General features: G+C 33.7%; 1 protein-coding gene and 10 non-coding genes across 11 annotated transcripts in view; 1 reads left to right on the top strand and 10 right to left on the bottom strand.

Annotated features, from left to right (window-relative positions):
* The window catches only part of LOC134848707 (histone-lysine N-methyltransferase SETDB2-like), a 185,020-nt gene that overhangs the window by 26,830 nt on the left and 139,977 nt on the right, over positions 1-18,213 (top strand). The gene's annotated exons all lie outside the window — the stretch shown is intronic.
* On the bottom strand, positions 979-1,051 carry Trnav-aac (transfer RNA valine (anticodon AAC)). Its single transcript has one exon. It is a non-coding gene; the product is annotated as a tRNA-Val (tRNA).
* Positions 2,537-2,609, bottom strand: Trnav-aac (transfer RNA valine (anticodon AAC)). The gene has a single exon. It is a non-coding gene; the product is annotated as a tRNA-Val (tRNA).
* On the bottom strand, positions 4,102-4,174 carry Trnav-aac (transfer RNA valine (anticodon AAC)). Its single transcript has one exon. It is a non-coding gene; the product is annotated as a tRNA-Val (tRNA).
* On the bottom strand, positions 5,664-5,736 carry Trnav-aac (transfer RNA valine (anticodon AAC)). Its single transcript has one exon. It is a non-coding gene; the product is annotated as a tRNA-Val (tRNA).
* Positions 7,227-7,299, bottom strand: Trnav-aac (transfer RNA valine (anticodon AAC)). The gene has a single exon. It is a non-coding gene; the product is annotated as a tRNA-Val (tRNA).
* Positions 9,261-9,333, bottom strand: Trnav-aac (transfer RNA valine (anticodon AAC)). Its single transcript has one exon. It is a non-coding gene; the product is annotated as a tRNA-Val (tRNA).
* Trnav-aac (transfer RNA valine (anticodon AAC)) lies at positions 10,804-10,876 on the bottom strand. Its single transcript has one exon. It is a non-coding gene; the product is annotated as a tRNA-Val (tRNA).
* Trnav-aac (transfer RNA valine (anticodon AAC)) lies at positions 12,368-12,440 on the bottom strand. The gene has a single exon. It is a non-coding gene; the product is annotated as a tRNA-Val (tRNA).
* Positions 13,929-14,001, bottom strand: Trnav-aac (transfer RNA valine (anticodon AAC)). Its single transcript has one exon. It is a non-coding gene; the product is annotated as a tRNA-Val (tRNA).
* On the bottom strand, positions 17,029-17,101 carry Trnav-aac (transfer RNA valine (anticodon AAC)). Its single transcript has one exon. It is a non-coding gene; the product is annotated as a tRNA-Val (tRNA).

The following is an 18,213-nucleotide window of genomic DNA, read 5'->3' on the forward strand; positions in this document are numbered from 1 at the left end:
TGATTTGATTTTTCTGTGGAGAAGTAAATGTTTGTGTCTTAACAAAATTTTGCTCAAAAGAATTCATGTGATTGTTTGAAGTTTTTTGTGTCAAAGAAGACATTTATTGGTTTTAGTGCTCTTGACTCGACTAGTGAAAACAAACGGAGAAACTGTATAACGGTAAAAAGTGATTCCACACATGCTTGAACTGGGGGTTTCCTGCGTGATTGGCAGATGGGACAACCACTACACATTGGCACCTATAGGATTGCAAAGTTTTGAAGCTTCGGAATTAGTGGTTAAATGGCATGTGTTAGGAGTTTCCATCATCGCAACCCTAATTGCTATAAGAAAAGTAGGTTTATCGAGATCCGAGGTTTTAATATTTGCTTCTCTTGAACTCCGTGAATAATCCTCATAAATTTTTCTTCGTGGCAGAGAAAAGGTAGATATCTTTTCAGTCAGGCCATTGTTGTCAACCAAGAAATGTTTTCTGACTTTTTCAATGCAAAATTGGGAGCGCCACTTACTATAAAACACTCGACTTCGATGTTCAAACAAACCTAAGCTATTTTCAACTAACTACAGGGTTGACCTCAGTAAGACTTGCGCTACGTTTGTTGTAAAAACTGTTCGTTTAATATAACGTATCTTTTGTTTTTTTTTGCTTAACTTTTTTTTGACCGTTGCCCTCTCACACTTGAAAAAACAATTTGAAATGTAATATTAGGTTTAAAAGCTTGGAACTGAGTATCATTTCGCATTTGAAAATGTGAATTGTTAATTGTCATTTATGAACTTGTTGGTTCAGGGAGAAATTGAATAAAAAAGCTTGTTTTGTAATTTATGTGTAGACGGAAAACTTTTTTTGAAAAGATGATCGAAAGGTTTTAACTGACTGTTTAAAGCTTCTTCAGCCAAAGAATATTTTGATTGGTTTTGTGTTTTCGACTGGACTAGTGAAAGAAACGCAAAATTTGTCAAACGGTAAAAAACTGATGCCACCCAGGCTTGACCTGGGGACCTTCTGCGTGTTAGGCAGATGTGATAACCACTACACCATGGCACCTATTAGATTGCAGAGATTTTTAGATTCGGATTCAGTGGTCAAGTGGCATTTGTTAATAGTTTGCATAATCGAAACTTTGTTTGCTATAGAAAAAGTCGGTTCATCAAGATCCGAGGTTGAATTGTATAAATAGGTTTCAAAGCTTTCAAATGAGTGGCATTTTGTTTTTGATAAGAAGAATTGTCAGTTGTCCTTGCATGAGGCTGTTAACTTAGCGGTAAAAAACCAGGTGAAGTTATTTTCAACTAAAAACAAGGCTGACTTTAATAAAACTTGCGCTATGTTTTTTTAGCAAGAACTGTTTGTTTGGTAAAACGTATGTTGTTAGTTTAGTTGTAGAAAAATACTTTTTTTTGCTATTCGATCGTTGCCTTATTAAACTTGAACAAACAGTTTGAATTTTAAAAATAGGTTTATAAGCTTCGGACTGAGTGTCATTTTTCATTTGACAAAGTAAATTATTAATTTTTTTTGCTTGAAATTGTTGTTCGAGGGAACGAAACTATGATTTGATTTTTCTGTGGAGAAGTAAAAGTTTGTGTCTTAACAAAAGTTTGCTCAAAGGAATTCAAGTGATTGTTTGAAGCTGTTTGTGTCAAAGAAGACATTTATGGGTTTTAGTGCTCTTGACTCGACTAGTGAAAACAAACGGAGAAACTGTATAACGGTAAAAAGTGATTCCACGCAGGCTTGAACTGGAGTTTCCTGCGTGATTGGCAGATGTGACAACCACTACACATTGGCACCTATAGGATTGCAAAGTTTTGAAGCTTCGGAATTAGTGGTCAAATGGCATGTGTTAGGAGTTTCCATCATCGCAACCCTAATTGCTATAAGAAAAGTAGGTTTATCGAGATCCGAGGTTTTAATATTTGCTTCTCTTGAACTCCGTGAATAATCCTCATAAATTTTTCTTCATGGCAGAGAAAATGTAGATATCTTTTTCAGTCAGGCCATTGTTGTCAACCAAGAAATGTTTTCTGATTTTTTCAATGCAAATATGGGAGCGCCACTTACTAAAAAACACTCGACTTCGATGTTCAAACAAACCTAAGCTATTTTCAACTAACTACAGGGTTGACCTCAGTAAGACTTGCGCTACGTTTTTTGTAAAAACTGTTCGATTAATAGAACGTATCTTTTTGTTTTTTTTTGCTTAGTTTTTTTTTATCGTTGCCATCTCACACTTGAAAAAACACTTTGAAATGTAATATTAGGTTTAAAAATTTGAAACTGAGTATCATTTCGCAATCGAAGATGTGAATTGTTAATTGTCGTTTCATGAGGTTGTTGGTTCAGGGAGAAATTGAATAACAAATTGTGTTTTTATTATTTTTGTGTAGAAGGAAATTTTTTTTGAAAAGATGATCGATAGGTTTTAATTCATTGCTTAAAGCTTCTTGTGTCAAAGAAGATTTTGATTGGTTTTTTGTTTTTGACTGGACTAGTGAAAAAAACGCAAAAAATGTCAAATGGTAAAAAAACTGATGCCACCCAGGCTTGAACTGGGGACCTTCTGCTTGTTAGGCAGATGAGATAACCACTACACCATGTCACCTATTAGATTGCATAGATTTTTAGATTCGGAATCAGTGGTCAAGTAGCATTTGTTAAAAGTTTGCATAATCGAAACTTTGTTTGCTATAGAAAAAGTGGGTTCATCAAGATTCGAGGTTGAATTGTTAAAATAGGTTTCAAAGCTTCCAAATGAGTGGCATTTTGTTTTTGATAAGAAGAATTGTCAGTTGTCCTTGCATGAGGCTGTTAGTTTAGCGGTGAAAAACCAGGTGAAACTATTTTCAACTAAAAACAAGGCTGACTTTAATAAAACTTGCGCTATGTTTTTTTTAGCAAGAACTAATTGTTTGGTAGATTGTATGTTGTTAGTTTAGTTGTAGAAAAATAATTTTTTTTGCTAAGTTTTTCGATCGTTGCCCTATTAAACTTGAACAAACAGTTTGAATTTTAAAAATAGGTTTATAAGCTTCGAACTGAGTGTCACTTTTCATTTGACAAAAAAAATTATCAATTTTAATTGCATGAAGTTGTTGTTTGAGGGAAAGAAATTATGATTTGATTTTTCTGTGGAGAAGTAAAAGTTTGTGTCTTAACAAAATTTTGCTCAAAAGAATTCAAGTGATTGTTTGAAGCTTTTTGTGTCAAAGAAGACATTTATTGGTTTTAGTGCTGTTGACTCGACTAGTGAAAACAAACGGAGAAACTGTATAACGGTAAAAAGTGATTCCACACAGGCTTGAACTGGGGGTTTCCTGCGTGATTGGCAGATGGGACAACCACTACACATTGGCACCTATAGGATTGCAAAGTTTTGAAGCTTCGGAATTAGTGGTTAATTGGCATGTGTTAGAAGTTTCCATCATCGCAACCCTAATTGCTATAAGAAAAGTAGGTTTATCGAGATCCGAGGTTTTAATATTTGCTTCTCTTGAACTCCGTGAATAATCCTCATAAATTTTTCTTCGTGGCAGAGAAAAGGTAGATATCTTTTCAGTCAGGCCATTGTTGTCAACCAAGAAATGTTTTCTGACTTTTTCAATGCAAAATTGGGAGCGCCACTTACTATAAAACACTCGACTTCGATGTTCAAACAAACCTAAGCTATTTTCAACTAACTACAGGGTTGACCTCAGTAAGACTTGCGCTACGTTTGTTGTAAAAACTGTTCGATTAATAGAACGTATCTTTTGTTTTTTTTTGCTTAATTTTTTTTGATCGTTGCCCTCTCACACTTGAAAAAACAATTTGAAATGTAATATTAGGTTTAAAAGCTTGGAACTGAGTATCATTTCGCATTTGAAGATGTGAATTGTTAATTGTCGTTTCATGAGGTTGTTGGTTCAGGGAGAAATTGAATAACAAATTGTGTTTTTATTATTTTTGTGTAGAAGGAAATTTTTTTTTTGAAAAGATGATCGATAGGTTTTAATTCATTGCTTAAAGCTTCTTGTGTCAAAGAAGATTTTGATTGGTTTTTTGTTTTTGACTGGACTAGTGAAAAAAACGCAAAAAATGTCAAATGGTAAAAAAACTGATGCCACCCAGGCTTGAACTGGGGACCTTCTGCTTGTTAGGCAGATGAGATAACCACTACACCATGGCACCTATTAGATTGCATAGATTTTTAGATTCGGAATCAGTGGTCAAGTAGCATTTGTTAAAAGTTTGCATAATCGAAACTTTGTTTGCTATAGAAAAAGTGGGTTCATCAAGATTCGAGGTTGAATTGTTAAAATAGGTTTCAAAGCTTCCAAATGAGTGGCATTTTGTTTTTGATAAGAAGAATTGTCAGTTGTCCTTGCATGAGGCTGTTAGTTTAGCGGTGAAAAACCAGGTGAAACTATTTTCAACTAAAAACAAGGCTGACTTTAATAAAACTTGCGCTATGTTTTTTTTAGCAAGAACTAATTGTTTGGTAGATTGTATGTTGTTAGTTTAGTTGTAGAAAAATAATTTTTTTTGCTAAGTTTTTCGATCGTTGCCCTATTAAACTTGAACAAACAGTTTGAATTTTAAAAATAGGTTTATAAGCTTCGAACTGAGTGTCACTTTTCATTTGACAAAAAAAATTATCAATTTTAATTGCATGAAGTTGTTGTTTGAGGGAAAGAAATTATGATTTGATTTTTCTGTGGAGAAGTAAAAGTTTGTGTCTTAACAAAATTTTGCTCAAAAGAATTCAAGTGATTGTTTGAAGCTTTTTGTGTCAAAGAAGACATTTATTGGTTTTAGTGCTGTTGACTCGACTAGTGAAAACAAACGGAGAAACTGTATAACGGTAAAAAGTGATTCCACACAGGCTTGAACTGGGGGTTTCCTGCGTGATTGGCAGATGGGACAACCACTACACATTGGCACCTATAGGATTGCAAAGTTTTGAAGCTTCGGAATTAGTGGTTAATTGGCATGTGTTAGAAGTTTCCATCATCGCAACCCTAATTGCTATAAGAAAAGTAGGTTTATCGAGATCCGAGGTTTTAATATTTGCTTCTCTTGAACTCCGTGAATAATCCTCATAAATTTTTCTTCGTGGCAGAGAAAAGGTAGATATCTTTTCAGTCAGGCCATTGTTGTCAACCAAGAAATGTTTTCTGACTTTTTCAATGCAAAATTGGGAGCGCCACTTACTATAAAACACTCGACTTCGATGTTCAAACAAACCTAAGCTATTTTCAACTAACTACAGGGTTGACCTCAGTAAGACTTGCGCTACGTTTGTTGTAAAAACTGTTCGATTAATAGAACGTATCTTTTGTTTTTTTTGCTTAATTTTTTTTGATCGTTGCCCTTTCACACTTGAAAAAACAATTTGAAATGTAATATTAGGTTTAAAAGCTTGGAACTGAGTATCATTTCGCATTTGAAGATGTGAATTGTTAATTGTCATTTCATGAGGTTGTTGGTTTAGGGAGAAATTGAATAACAAATTGTGTTTTGTTATTTTTGTGTGGACGGAAATTTTTTTTTGAAAAGATGATCGATAGGTTTTAATTCATTGCTTAAAGCTTCTTGTGTCAAAGAAGATTTTGATTGGTTTTTTGTTTTTGACTGGACTAGTGAAAAAAACGCAAAAAATGTCAAATGGTAAAAAAACTGATGCCACCCAGGCTTGAACTGGGGACCTTCTGCTTGTTAGGCAGATGAGATAACCACTACACCATGGCACCTATTAGATTGCATAGATTTTTAGATTCGGAATCAGTGGTCAAGTAGCATTTGTTAAAAGTTTGCATAATCGAAACTTTGTTTGCTATAGAAAAAGTGGGTTCATCAAGATTCGAGGTTGAATTGTTAAAATAGGTTTCAAAGCTTCCAAATGAGTGGCATTTTGTTTTTGATAAGAAGAATTGTCAGTTGTCCTTGCATGAGGCTGTTAGTTTAGCGGTGAAAAACCAGGTGAAACTATTTTCAACTAAAAACAAGGCTGACTTTAATAAAACTTGCGCTATGTTTTTTTTAGCAAGAACTAATTGTTTGGTAGATTGTATGTTGTTAGTTTAGTTGTAGAAAAATAATTTTTTTTGCTAAGTTTTTCGATCGTTGCCCTATTAAACTTGAACAAACAGTTTGAATTTTAAAAATAGGTTTATAAGCTTCGAACTGAGTGTCACTTTTCATTTGACAAAAAAAATTATCAATTTTAATTGCATGAAGTTGTTGTTTGAGGGAAAGAAATTATGATTTGATTTTTCTGTGGAGAAGTAAAAGTTTGTGTCTTAACAAAATTTTGCTCAAAAGAATTCAAGTGATTGTTTGAAGCTTTTTGTGTCAAAGAAGACATTTGTTGGTTTTAGTGCTGTTGACTCGACTAGTGAAAACAAACGGAGAAACTGTATAACGGTAAAAAGTGATTCCACACAGGCTTGAACTGGGGGTTTCCTGCGTGATTGGCAGATGGGACAACCACTACACATTGGCACCTATAGGATTGCAAAGTTTTGAAGCTTCGGAATTAGTGGTTAATTGGCATGTGTTAGAAGTTTCCATCATCGCAACCCTAATTGCTATAAGAAAAGTAGGTTTATCGAGATCCGAGGTTTTAATATTTGCTTCTCTTGAACTCCGTGAATAATCCTCATAAATTTTTCTTCGTGGCAGAGAAAAGGTAGATATCTTTTCAGTCAGGCCATTGTTGTCAACCAAGAAATGTTTTCTGACTTTTTCAATGCAAAATTGGGAGCGCCACTTACTATAAAACACTCGACTTCGATGTTCAAACAAACCTAAGCTATTTTCAACTAACTACAGGGTTGACCTCAGTAAGACTTGCGCTACGTTTGTTGTAAAAACTGTTCGATTAATAGAACGTATCTTTTGTTTTTTTTTGCTTAATTTTTTTTGATCGTTGCCCTCTCACACTTGAAAAAACAATTTGAAATGTAATATTAGGTATAAAAGCTTGGAACTGAGTATCATTTCGCATTTGAAGATGTGAATTGTTAATTGTCATTTCATGAGGTTGTTGGTTTAGGGAGAAATTGAATAACAAATTGTGTTTTGTTATTTTTGTGTACACGGAAATTTTTTTTTATGAAAAGATGATCGATAGGTTTTAAGTCATTGCTTAAAGCTTCATGTGTCAAAGAAAATTTTGATTGGTTTTTTGTTTTCGACCGGACTAGTGAAAAAAACGCAAAAATGTCAAACGGTAAAAAACTGATGCCACCTAGGCTTGAACTGGGGACCTTTTGCGTGTTAGGCAGATGTGATAACCACTACACCATGGCACCTATTAGATTGCAGAGATTTTTAGATTCGGAATCAGTGGTCAAGTGGCATTTGTTAATAGTTTGCATAATCGAAACTTTGTTTGCTATAGAAAAAGTGGGTTCATCAAGATCCGAGGTTGAATTGTATAAATAGGTTTCAAAGCTTTCAAATGAGTGGCATTTTGTTTTTGATAAGAAGAATTGTCAGTTGTCCTTGCATGAGGCTGTTAGTTTAGCGGTAAAAAACCAGGTGAAATTATTTTCAACTAAAAACAAGGCTGACTTTAATAAAACTTGCGCTATAATTTTTTAGCAAGAACTGTTTGTTTGGTAGAACGTATGTTGTTAGTTTAGTTGTAGAAAAATACTTTTTTTTGCTATTAGATCGTTGCCTTATTAAACTTGAACAAACAGTTTGAATTTTAAAAATAGGTTTATAAGCTTCGAACTGAGTGTCATTTTTCATTTGACAAAATAAATTATTAATTTTTATTGCTTGAAGTTGTTGTTCGAGGGAAAAATTTATGATTTGATTTTTCTGTGGAGAAGTAAAAGTTTGTGTCGGAACAAAACTTTAATCAAAAGAATTCAATGAATTATCTGAAGCTTTTTGTGTCAAAGAAGACATTTATTGATTTTAGTCCTCTTGACTCGACTAGTGAAAACAAACGGAGAAACTGTATATCGGTAAAAAGTGATTCCACACAGGCTTGAACTGGGGGTTTCCTGCGTGATTGGCAGATGGGACAACCACTTCACATTGGCACCTATAGGAATGCAAAGTTTTGAAGCTTCGGAATCAGTGGTCAAATGGCATGTGTTAGGAGTTTCCATCATTGTAACCCTAATTGCTATAAGAAAAGTGGGTTTATCGAGATCCGAGGTTTTAATATTTGCTTCTCTTGAACTCCGTGAATAATCTTCATAAATTGTTCTTCATGGCAGAGAAAAGGTAGATATCTTTTTCAGTCAGGCCATAGTTGTCAACCAAGAAATGTTTTCTGACTTTTTCAATGCAAAATTGGGAGCGCCACTTACTATAACACACTCGACTTCGATGTTCAAAGAAACCTAAGCTTTTTTCAATTAACTACAGGGTTGACCTCAGTAAATCGTGCGCTACGTTTTTTGTAAAAACTGTTCGATTAATGGAACGTATTTTTTTGTTTTTTTTTTGCTTAATTTTTTTCTGATTGTTGCCCTCTCACACTTAAAAAAAAAACCATTTGAAATGTAATATTAAGTTCAAAAGCTTGGAACTGAGTATCTTTTCGCATTTGAAAATGTGAATTGTTAATTGTCATTTATGAACTTGTTGGTTCAGGGAGAAATTGAATAAAAAAGCTTGTTTTGTAATTTTTGTGTAGACGGAAAACTTTTTTTGAAAAGATGATCGAAAGGTTTTAACTGACTGTTTAAAGCTTCTTCAGCCAAAGAAGATTTTGATTGGTTTTGTGTTTTGGACTAAGAAATGTTTTCTGACTTTTTCAATGCAAAATTGGGAGCGCCACTTACTATAACACACTCGACTTCGATGTTCAAACAAACCTAAGCTATTTTCAACTAACTACAGGGTTGACCTCAGTAAATCTTGCGCTACGTTTTTTGTAAAAACTGTTCGATTAATATAACGTATCTTTTTGTTTTTTTTTGCTTAACTTTTTTTTGACCGTTGCCCCCTCACACTTGAAAAAACAATTTGAAATGTAATATTAGGTTTAAAAGCTTGGAACTGAGTATCATTTCGCATTTGAAAATGTGAATTGTTAATTGTCATTTATGAACTTGTTGGTTCAGGGAGAAATTGAATAAAAAAGCTTGTTTTGTAATTTATGTGTAGACGGAAAAGTTTTTTTGAAAAGATGATCGAAAGGTTTTAACTGACTGTTTAAAGCTTCTTCAGCCAAAGAATATTTTGATTGGTTTTGTGTTTTCGACTGGACTAGTGAAAGAAACGCAAAATTTGTCAAACGGTAAAAAACTGATGCCACCCAGGCTTGAACTGGGGACCTTCTGCGTGTTAGGCAGATGTGATAACCACTACACCATGGCACCTATTAGATTGCAGAGATTTTTAGATTCGGAATCAGTGGTCAAGTGGCATTTGTTAATAGTTTGCATAATCGAAACTTTGTTTGCTATAGAAAAAGTCGGTTCATCAAGATCCGAGGTTGAATTGTATAAATAGGTTTCAAAGCTTTCAAATGAGTGGCATTTTGTTTTTGATAAGAAGAATTGTCAGTTGTCCTTGCATGAGGCTGTTAACTTAGCGGTAAAAAACCAGGTGAAGTTATTTTCAACTAAAAACAAGGCTGACTTTAATAAAACTTGCGCTATGTTTTTTTAGCAAGAACTGTTTGTTTGGTAAAACGTATGTTGTTAGTTTAGTTTTTTTTGCTATTCGATCGTTGCCTTATTAAACTTGAACAAACAGTTTGAATTTTAAAAATAGGTTTATAAGCTTCGAACTGAGTGTCACTTTTCATTTGACAAAGTAAATTATCAATTTTAATTGCATGAAGTTGTTGTTTGAGGGAAAGAAATTATGATTTGATTTTTCTGTGGAGAAGTAAAAGTTTGTGTCTTAACAAAATTTTGCTCAAAAGAATTCAAGTGATTGTTTGAAGCTTTTTGTGTCAAAGAAGACATTTATTGGTTTTAGTGCTCTTGACTCGACTAGTGAAAACAAACGGAGAAACTGTATAACGGTAAAAAGTGATTCCACACAGGCTTGAACTGGGGGTTTCCTGCGTGATTGGCAGATGGGACAACCACTACACATTGGCACCTATAGGATTGCAAAGTTTTGAAGCTTCGGAATTAGTGGTTAAATGGCATGTGTTAGGAGTTTCCATCATCGCAACCCTAATTGCTATAAGAAAAGTAGGTTTATCGAGATCCGAGGTTTTAATATTTGCTTCTCTTGAACTCCGTGAATAATCCTCATAAATTTTTCTTCGTGGCAGAGAAAAGGTAGATATCTTTTCAGTCAGGCCATTGTTGTCAACCAAGAAATGTTTTCTGACTTTTTCAATGCAAAATTGGGAGCGCCACTTACTATAAAACACTCGACTTCGATGTTCAAACAAACCTAAGCTATTTTCAACTAACTACAGGGTTGACCTCAGTAAGACTTGCGATACGTTTGCTGTAAAAACTGTTCGTTTAATATAACGTATCTTTTTGTTTTTTTTTGCTTAACTTTTTTTTGACCGTTGCCCTCTCACACTTGAAAAAACAATTTGAAATGTAATATTAGGTTTAAAAGCTTGGAACTGAGTATCATTTCGCATTTGAAAAGGTGAATTGTTTATTGTCATTTATGAACTTGTTGGTTCAGGGAGAAATTGAATAAAAAAGCTTGTTTTGTAATTTATGTGTAGACGGAAAACTTTTTTTGAAAAGATGATCGAAAGGTTTTAACTGACTGTTTAAAGCTTTTTCAGCCAAAGAATATTTTGATTGGTTTTGTGTTTTCGACTGGACTAGTGAAAGAAACGCAAAATTTGTCAAACGGTAAAAAACTGATGCCACCCAGGCTTGAACTGGGGACCTTCTGCGTGTTAGGCAGATGTGATAACCACTACACCATGGCACCTATTAGATTGCAGAGATTTTTAGATTCGGAATCAGTGGTCAAGTGGCATTTGTTAATAGTTTGCATAATCGAAACTTTGTTTGCTATAGAAAAAGTCGGTTCATCAAGATCCGAGGTTGAATTGTATAAATAGGTTTCAAAGCTTTCAAATGAGTGGCATTTTGTTTTTGATAAGAAGAATTGTCAGTTGTCCTTGCATGAGGCTGTTAACTTAGCGGTAAAAAACCAGGTGAAGTTATTTTCAACCAAAAACAAGGCTGACTTTAATAAAACTTGCGCTATGTTTTTTTAGCAAGAACTGTTTGTTTGGTAAAACGTATGTTGTTAGTTTAGTTGTAGAAAAATACTTTTTTTTGCTATTCGATCGTTGCCTTATTAAACTTGAACAAACAGTTTGAATTTTAAAAATAGGTTTATAAGCTTCGGACTGAGTGTCATTTTTCATTTGACAAAGTAAATTATTAATTTTTTTTGCTTGAAGTTGTTGTTCGAGGGAACGAAACTATGATTTGATTTTTCTGTGGAGAAGTAAAAGTTTGTGTCTTAACAAAAGTTTGCTCAAAAGAATTCAAGTGATTGTTTGAAGCTGTTTGTGTCAAAGAAGACATTTATGGGTTTTAGTGCTCTTGACTCGACTAGTGAAAACAAACGGAGAAACTGTATAACGGTAAAAAGTGATTCCACGCAGGCTTGAACTGGAGTTTCCTGCGTGATTGGCAGATGTGACAACCACTACACATTGGCACCTATAGGATTGCAAAGTTTTGAAGCTTCGGAATTAGTGGTCAAATGGCATGTGTTAGGAGTTTCCATCATCGCAACCCTAATTGCTATAAGAAAAGTAGGTTTATCGAGATCCGAGGTTTTAATATTTGCTTCTCTTGAACTCCGTGAATAATCCTCATAAATTTTTCTTCATGGCAGAGAAAATGTAGATATCTTTTTCAGTCAGGCCATTGTTGTCAACCAAGAAATGTTTTCTGATTTTTTCAATGCAAAATTGGGAGCGCCACTTACTATAAAACACTCGACTTCGATGTTCAAACAAACCTAAGCTATTTTCAACTAACTACAGGGTTGACCTCAGTAAGACTTGCGCTACGTTTTTTGTAAAAACTGTTCGATTAATAGAACGTATCTTTTTGTTTTTTTTTTTGCTTAGTTTTTTTTTATCGTTGCCATCTCACACTTGAAAAAACAATTTGAAATGTAATATTAGGTTTAAAAATTTGAAACTGAGTATCATTTCGCAATCGAAGATGTGAATTGTTAATTGTCGTGTTTCATGAGGTTGTTGGTTCAGGGAGAAATTGAATAACAAATTGTGTTTTTATTATTTTTGTGTAGAAGGAAATTTTTTTTTTGAAAAGATGATCGATAGGTTTTAATTCATTGCTTAAAGCTTCTTGTGTCAAAGAAGATTTTGATTGGTTTTTTGTTTTTGACTGGACTAGTGAAAAAAACGCAAAAAATGTCAAATGGTAAAAAAACTGATGGCACCCAGGCTTGAACTGGGGACCTTCTGCGTGTTAGGCAGATGAGATAACCACTACACCATGGCACCTATTAGATTGCATAGATTTTTAGATTCGGAATCAGTGGTCAAGTAGCATTTGTTAAAAGTTTGCATAATCGAAACTTTGTTTGCTATAGAAAAAGTGGGTTCATCAAGATTCGAGGTTGAATTGTTAAAATAGGTTTCAAAGCTTCCAAATGATTGGCATTTTGTTTTTGATAAGAAGAATTGTCACTTGTCCTTGCATGAGGCTGTTAGTTTAGCGGTGAAAAACCAGGTGAAACTATTTTCAACTAAAAACAAGGCTGACTTTAATAAAACTTGCGCTATGTTTTTTTGGCAAGAACTAATTGTTTGGTAGATTGTATGTTGTTAGTTTAGTTGTAGAAAAATAATTTTTTTTGCTAAGTTTTTCGATCGTTGCCCTATTAAACTTGAACAAACAGTTTGAATTTTAAAAATAGGTTTATAAGCTTCGAACTGAGTGTCACTTTTCATTTGACAAAAAAAATTATCAATTTTAATTGCATGAAGTTGTTGTTTGAGGGAAAGAAATTATGATTTGATTTTTCTGTGGAGAAGTAAAAGTTTGTGTCTTAACAAAATTTTGCTCAAAAGAATTCAAGTGATTGTTTGAAGCTTTTTGTGTCAAAGAAGACATTTATTGGTTTTAGTGCTGTTGACTCGACTAGTGAAAACAAACGGAGAAACTGTATAACGGTAAAAAGTGATTCCACACAGGCTTGAACTGGGGGTTTCCTGCGTGATTGGCAGATGGGACAACCACTACACATTGGCACCTATAGGATTGCAAAGTTTTGAAGCTTCGGAATTAGTGGTTAAATGGCATGTGTTAGAAGTTTCCATCATCGCAACCCTAATTGCTATAAGAAAAGTAGGTTTATCGAGATCCGAGGTTTTAATGTTTGCTTCTCTTGAACTCCGTGAATAATCCTCATAAATTTTTCTTCGTGGCAGAGAAAAGGTAGATATCTTTTCAGTCAGGCCATTGTTGTCAACCAAGAAATGTTTTCTGACTTTTTCAATGCAAAAATGGGAGCGCCACTTACTATAAAACACTCGACTTCGATGTTCAAACAAACCTAAGCTATTTTCAACTAACTACAGGGTTGACCTCAGTAAGACTTGCGCTACGTTTGTTGTAAAAACTGTTCGATTAATAGAACGTATCTTTTGTTTTTTTTGCTTAATTTTTTTTGATCGTTGCCCTCTCACACTTGAAAAAACAATTTGAAATGTAATATTAGGTTTAAAAGCTTGGAACTGAGTATCATTTCGCATTTGAAGATGTGAATTGTTAATTGTCATTTCATGAGGTTGTTGGTTTAGGGAGAAATTGAATAACAAATTGTGTTTTGTTATTTTTGTGTACACGGAAATTTTTTTTTATGAAAAGATGATCGATAGGTTTTAAGTCATTGCTTAAAGCTTCATGTGTCAAAGAAAATTTTGATTGGTTTTTTGTTTTCGACCGAACTAGTGAAAAAAACGCAAAAATGTCAAACGGTAAAAAACTGATGCCACCTAGGCTTGAACTGGGGACCTTCTGCGTGTTAGGCAGATGTGATAACCACTACACCATGGCACCTATTAGATTGCAGAGATTTTTAGATTCGGAATCAGTGGTCAAGTGGCATTTGTTAATAGTTTGCATAATCGAAACTTTGTTTGCTATAGAAAAAGTGGCTTCATCAAGATCCGAGGTTGAATTGTATAAATAGGTTTCAAAGCTTTCAAATGAGTGGCATTTTGTTTTTGATAAGAAGAATTGTCAGTTGTCCTTGCATGAGGCTGTTAGTTTAGCGGTAAAAAACCAGGTGAAATTATTTTCAACTAAAAACAAGGCTGACTTTAATAAAACTTGCGCTATGATTTTTTAGCAAGAACTGTTTGTTTGATAGAACGTATGTTGTTAGTTTAGTTGTAGAAAAATACTTTTTTTGCTATTCGATCGTTGCCTTATTAAACTTGAACAAACAGTTTGAATTTTAAAAATAGGTTTATAAGCTTCGAACTGAGTGTCATTTTTTTCATTTGACAAAATAAATTATTAATTTTTATTGCTTGAAGTTGTTGTTCGAGGGAAAAATTTATGATTTGATTTTTCTGTGGAGAAGTAAAAGTTTGTGTCGGAACAAAACTTTAATCAAAAGAATTCAATGAATTATCTGAAGCTTTTTGTGTCAAAGAAGACATTTATTGATTTTAGTCCTCTTGACTCGACTAGTGAAAACAAACGGAGAAACTGTATTTCGGTAAAAAATGATTCCACACAGGCTTGAACTGGGGGTTTCCTGCGTGATTGGCAGATGGGACAACCACTTCACATTGGCACCTATAGGAATGCAAAGTTTTGAAGCTTCGGAATCAGTGGTCAAATGGCATGTGTTAGGAGTTTCCATCATTGTAACCCTAATTGCTATAAGAAAAGTGGGTTTATCGAGATCCGAGGTTTTAATATTTGCTTCTCTTGAACTCCGTGAATATTCTTCATAAATTGTTCTTCATGGCAGAGAAAAGGTAGATATCTTTTTCAGTCAGGCCATTGTTGTCAACCAAGAAATGTTTTCTGACTTTTTCAATGCAAAATTGGGAGCGCCACTTACTATAACACACTCGACTTCGATGTTCAAAGAAACCTAAGCTTTTTTCAATTAACTACAGGGTTGACCTCAGTAAATTGTGCGCTACGTTTTTTGTAAAAACTGTTCGATTAATGGAACGTATTTTTTTGTTTTTTTTGCTTAATTTTTTTCTGATCGTTGCCCTCTCACACTTGAAAAAAAACCATTTGAAATGTAATATTAAGTTCAAAAGCTTAGAACTGAGTATCTTTTCGCATTTGAAGATGTGAATTGTTAATTGTCATTTCATGAGGTTGTTGGTTCAGGGAGAAATTGAATAAAAAAGCTTGTTTTGTAATTTTTGTGTAGACGGAAAACTTTTTTTGAAAAGATGATCGAAAGGTTTTAACTGACTGTTTAAAGCTTCTTCAACCAAAGAAGATTTTGATTGGTTTTGTGTTTTGGACTAAGAAATGTTTTCTGACTTTTTCAATGCAAAATTGGGAGCGCCACTTACTATAAAACACTCGACTTCGATGTTCAAACAAACCTAAGCTACTTTCGACTAACCACAGGTTTGACCTCAGTAAATCTTGCGCTACGTTTTTTGTAAAAACTGTTCGATTAATGGAACGTATTTTTTTGTTTTTTTTGTTGAAATTTTTTCTGATCGTTGCCCTCTCACACTTGAAAAAAAAACCATTTGAAATGTAATATTAGGTTTAAAAGCTTGGAACTGCGTATCAATTCGCATTTGAAAAGGTGAATCGTTAATTGTCATTTATGAAGTTGTTGGTTCAGGGAGAAATTGAATAAAAAAGCTTGTTTTGTTATTTTTGTGTAGACGGAAAACTTTTTTTGAAAAGATGATCGAAAGGTTTTAACTGACTGTTTAATACTGTTTCAGCCAAAGAATATTTTGATTGGTTTTGTGTTTTCGACTGGACTAGTGAAAGAAACGCAAAATTTGTCAAACGGTAAAAAACTGATGCCACCAAGATGTGATAACCACTACACCATGGCACCTTTGAGATTACATAGATTTAAGATCAGGAATCAGTGGTCAAGTGGTGTTTTTCAGGAGTTAGCATAATCGCAACTTTGTTTGCTATAGAAATAGGGGGTTTTATCAAGATCTGAGGTTGAATTGTAAAAATAGGTTTCAAAGCTTCGAAATGAGTGGCATTTTGTTTTTGATTAAAAAAATTGTTAAATGTCATTGCATGAGGTTGTTGGTCCAGGAAGAGAAACTAGGGAACGATTTTTTCAAATAATCACAAGGCTGAACTTAGTAAACCTTGCGCTATGTTTTTTTTAGTAAGAACTGTTTGAATAGTAGAAAGTATGTTGTTAATTTAATTGTAGGAGGATATCTTTATTTTTTTGCTTATTTTTTCGATCGTTGCCCTATCACGCTTCAACAAACTGATTGAATTGTAAAAATAGGTTTATAAGCTTCGAACTTACTGTCAATTTGCCTTTGATGAAGTAAATTGTTTATTGTCATTGTGTGAAGTTGTTGGTCCAGGGAGAGAAATTATGGTTTGATATTTCTGTGGAGATGGAAAACTATAATTTTTTAGCAAAATTTTGCTCAAAAGGTTTGATTGGAGCTTCTTGTGTCAAAGAAGATATTGATTGGTTTTGTGTTTTTGAATCGACTAGTGAAAACAAAAAGATGGGCACTTTTTTTGCTTAATTTTTTTGATCGTTGCCCTCTCACACTTGAAAAAACAATTTGAAATGTAATATTAGGTTAAACAATTTGAAATGTAATATTAGGTTTAAAAGCTTGGAACTGAGTATCATTTCGCATTTGAAGATGTGAATTGTTAATTGTCATTTCATGAGGTTGTTGGTTCAGGGAGAAATTGAATAACAAATTGTGTTTTGTTATTTTCGTGTAGACGGAAATTTTTTTTTTATGAAAAGATGATCGATAGGTTTTAATTCATTGTTAAAAGCTTCTTGTGTCAAAGAAGATTTTGATTGGTTTTTTGTTTTCGACTGGACTAGTGAAAAAAACGTAAAAATGTCAAACGGTGAAAAACTGATGCCACCCAGGCTTGAACTGTGGACCTTCTGCGTGTTTGGCAGATGTGATAACCACTACACCATGGCACCTATTAGATTGCAGAGATTTTTAGATTCGGAATCAGTGGTCAAGTGGCATTTGTTAATAGTTTGCATAATCGAAACTTTGTTTGCTATAGAAAAAGTGGGTTCATCAAGATCCGAGGTTGAATTGTAAAAATAGGAGTGTCATTTTTCATTTGACAAAGTAAATTATTAATTTTTAGTGTCATTTTTCATTTGACAAATAAATTATTAATTTTTATTGCATGAAGTTGTTGTTCGAGGGAAAGAAATTATGATTTGATTTTTCTTGTTGATTTTAGTCCTCTTGACTCGACTAGTGAAAACAAACGGAGAAACTGTATATCGGTAAAAAGTGATTCCACACAGGCTTGAACTGGGGGTTTCCTGCGTGATTGGCAGATGGGACAACCACTTCACATTGGCACCTACAGGATTTCAAAGTTTCCAAGCTTCAGAATCAGTAGTCAAATGGCATGTGTTAGGAGTTTCCATCATTGTAACCCTAATTGCTATAAGAAAAGTGGGTTTATCGAGATCCGAGGTTTTAATATTTGCTTCTCTTGAACTCCGTGAATAATTTTCGTAAATTGTTTTTCATGGCAGAGAAAAGGTAGATATCTTTTTCAGTCAAGCCATTGTTGTCAACCAAGAAATGTTTTCTGACTTTTTCAATGCAAAATTGGGAGCGCCACTTACTATAAAACACTCGACTTCGATGTTCAAACAAACCTAAGCTACTTTCGACTAACCACAGGGTTGACCTCAGTAAATCTTGCGCTACGTTTTTTGTAAAAACTGTTCGATTAATGGAACGTATTTTTTTGTTTTTTTTTTTGCTTAAATTTTTTCTGATCGTTGCCCTCTCACACTTGAAAAAAAGAACCATTTGAAATGTAATAATAGGTTTAAAAGCTTGGAACTGAGTATCATTTCGCATTTGAAAATGTGAATTGTTAATTGTCATTTATGAAGTTGTTGGTTCAGGGAGAAATTGAATAAAGAAACTTGTTTTGTTATTTTTGTGTAGACGGAAAACTTTTTTTGAAAAGATGATCGAAAGGTTTTAACTGACTGTTTAATGCTGTTTCAGCCAAAGAAGATTTTGATTGGTTTTGTGTTTTCGACTGGACGAGTGA

Source organism: Symsagittifera roscoffensis, chromosome 6 (genome assembly GCF_963678635.1).
Source record: "Symsagittifera roscoffensis chromosome 6, txSymRosc1.1, whole genome shotgun sequence".
NCBI lineage: Eukaryota > Metazoa > Xenacoelomorpha > Acoela > Convolutidae > Symsagittifera > Symsagittifera roscoffensis.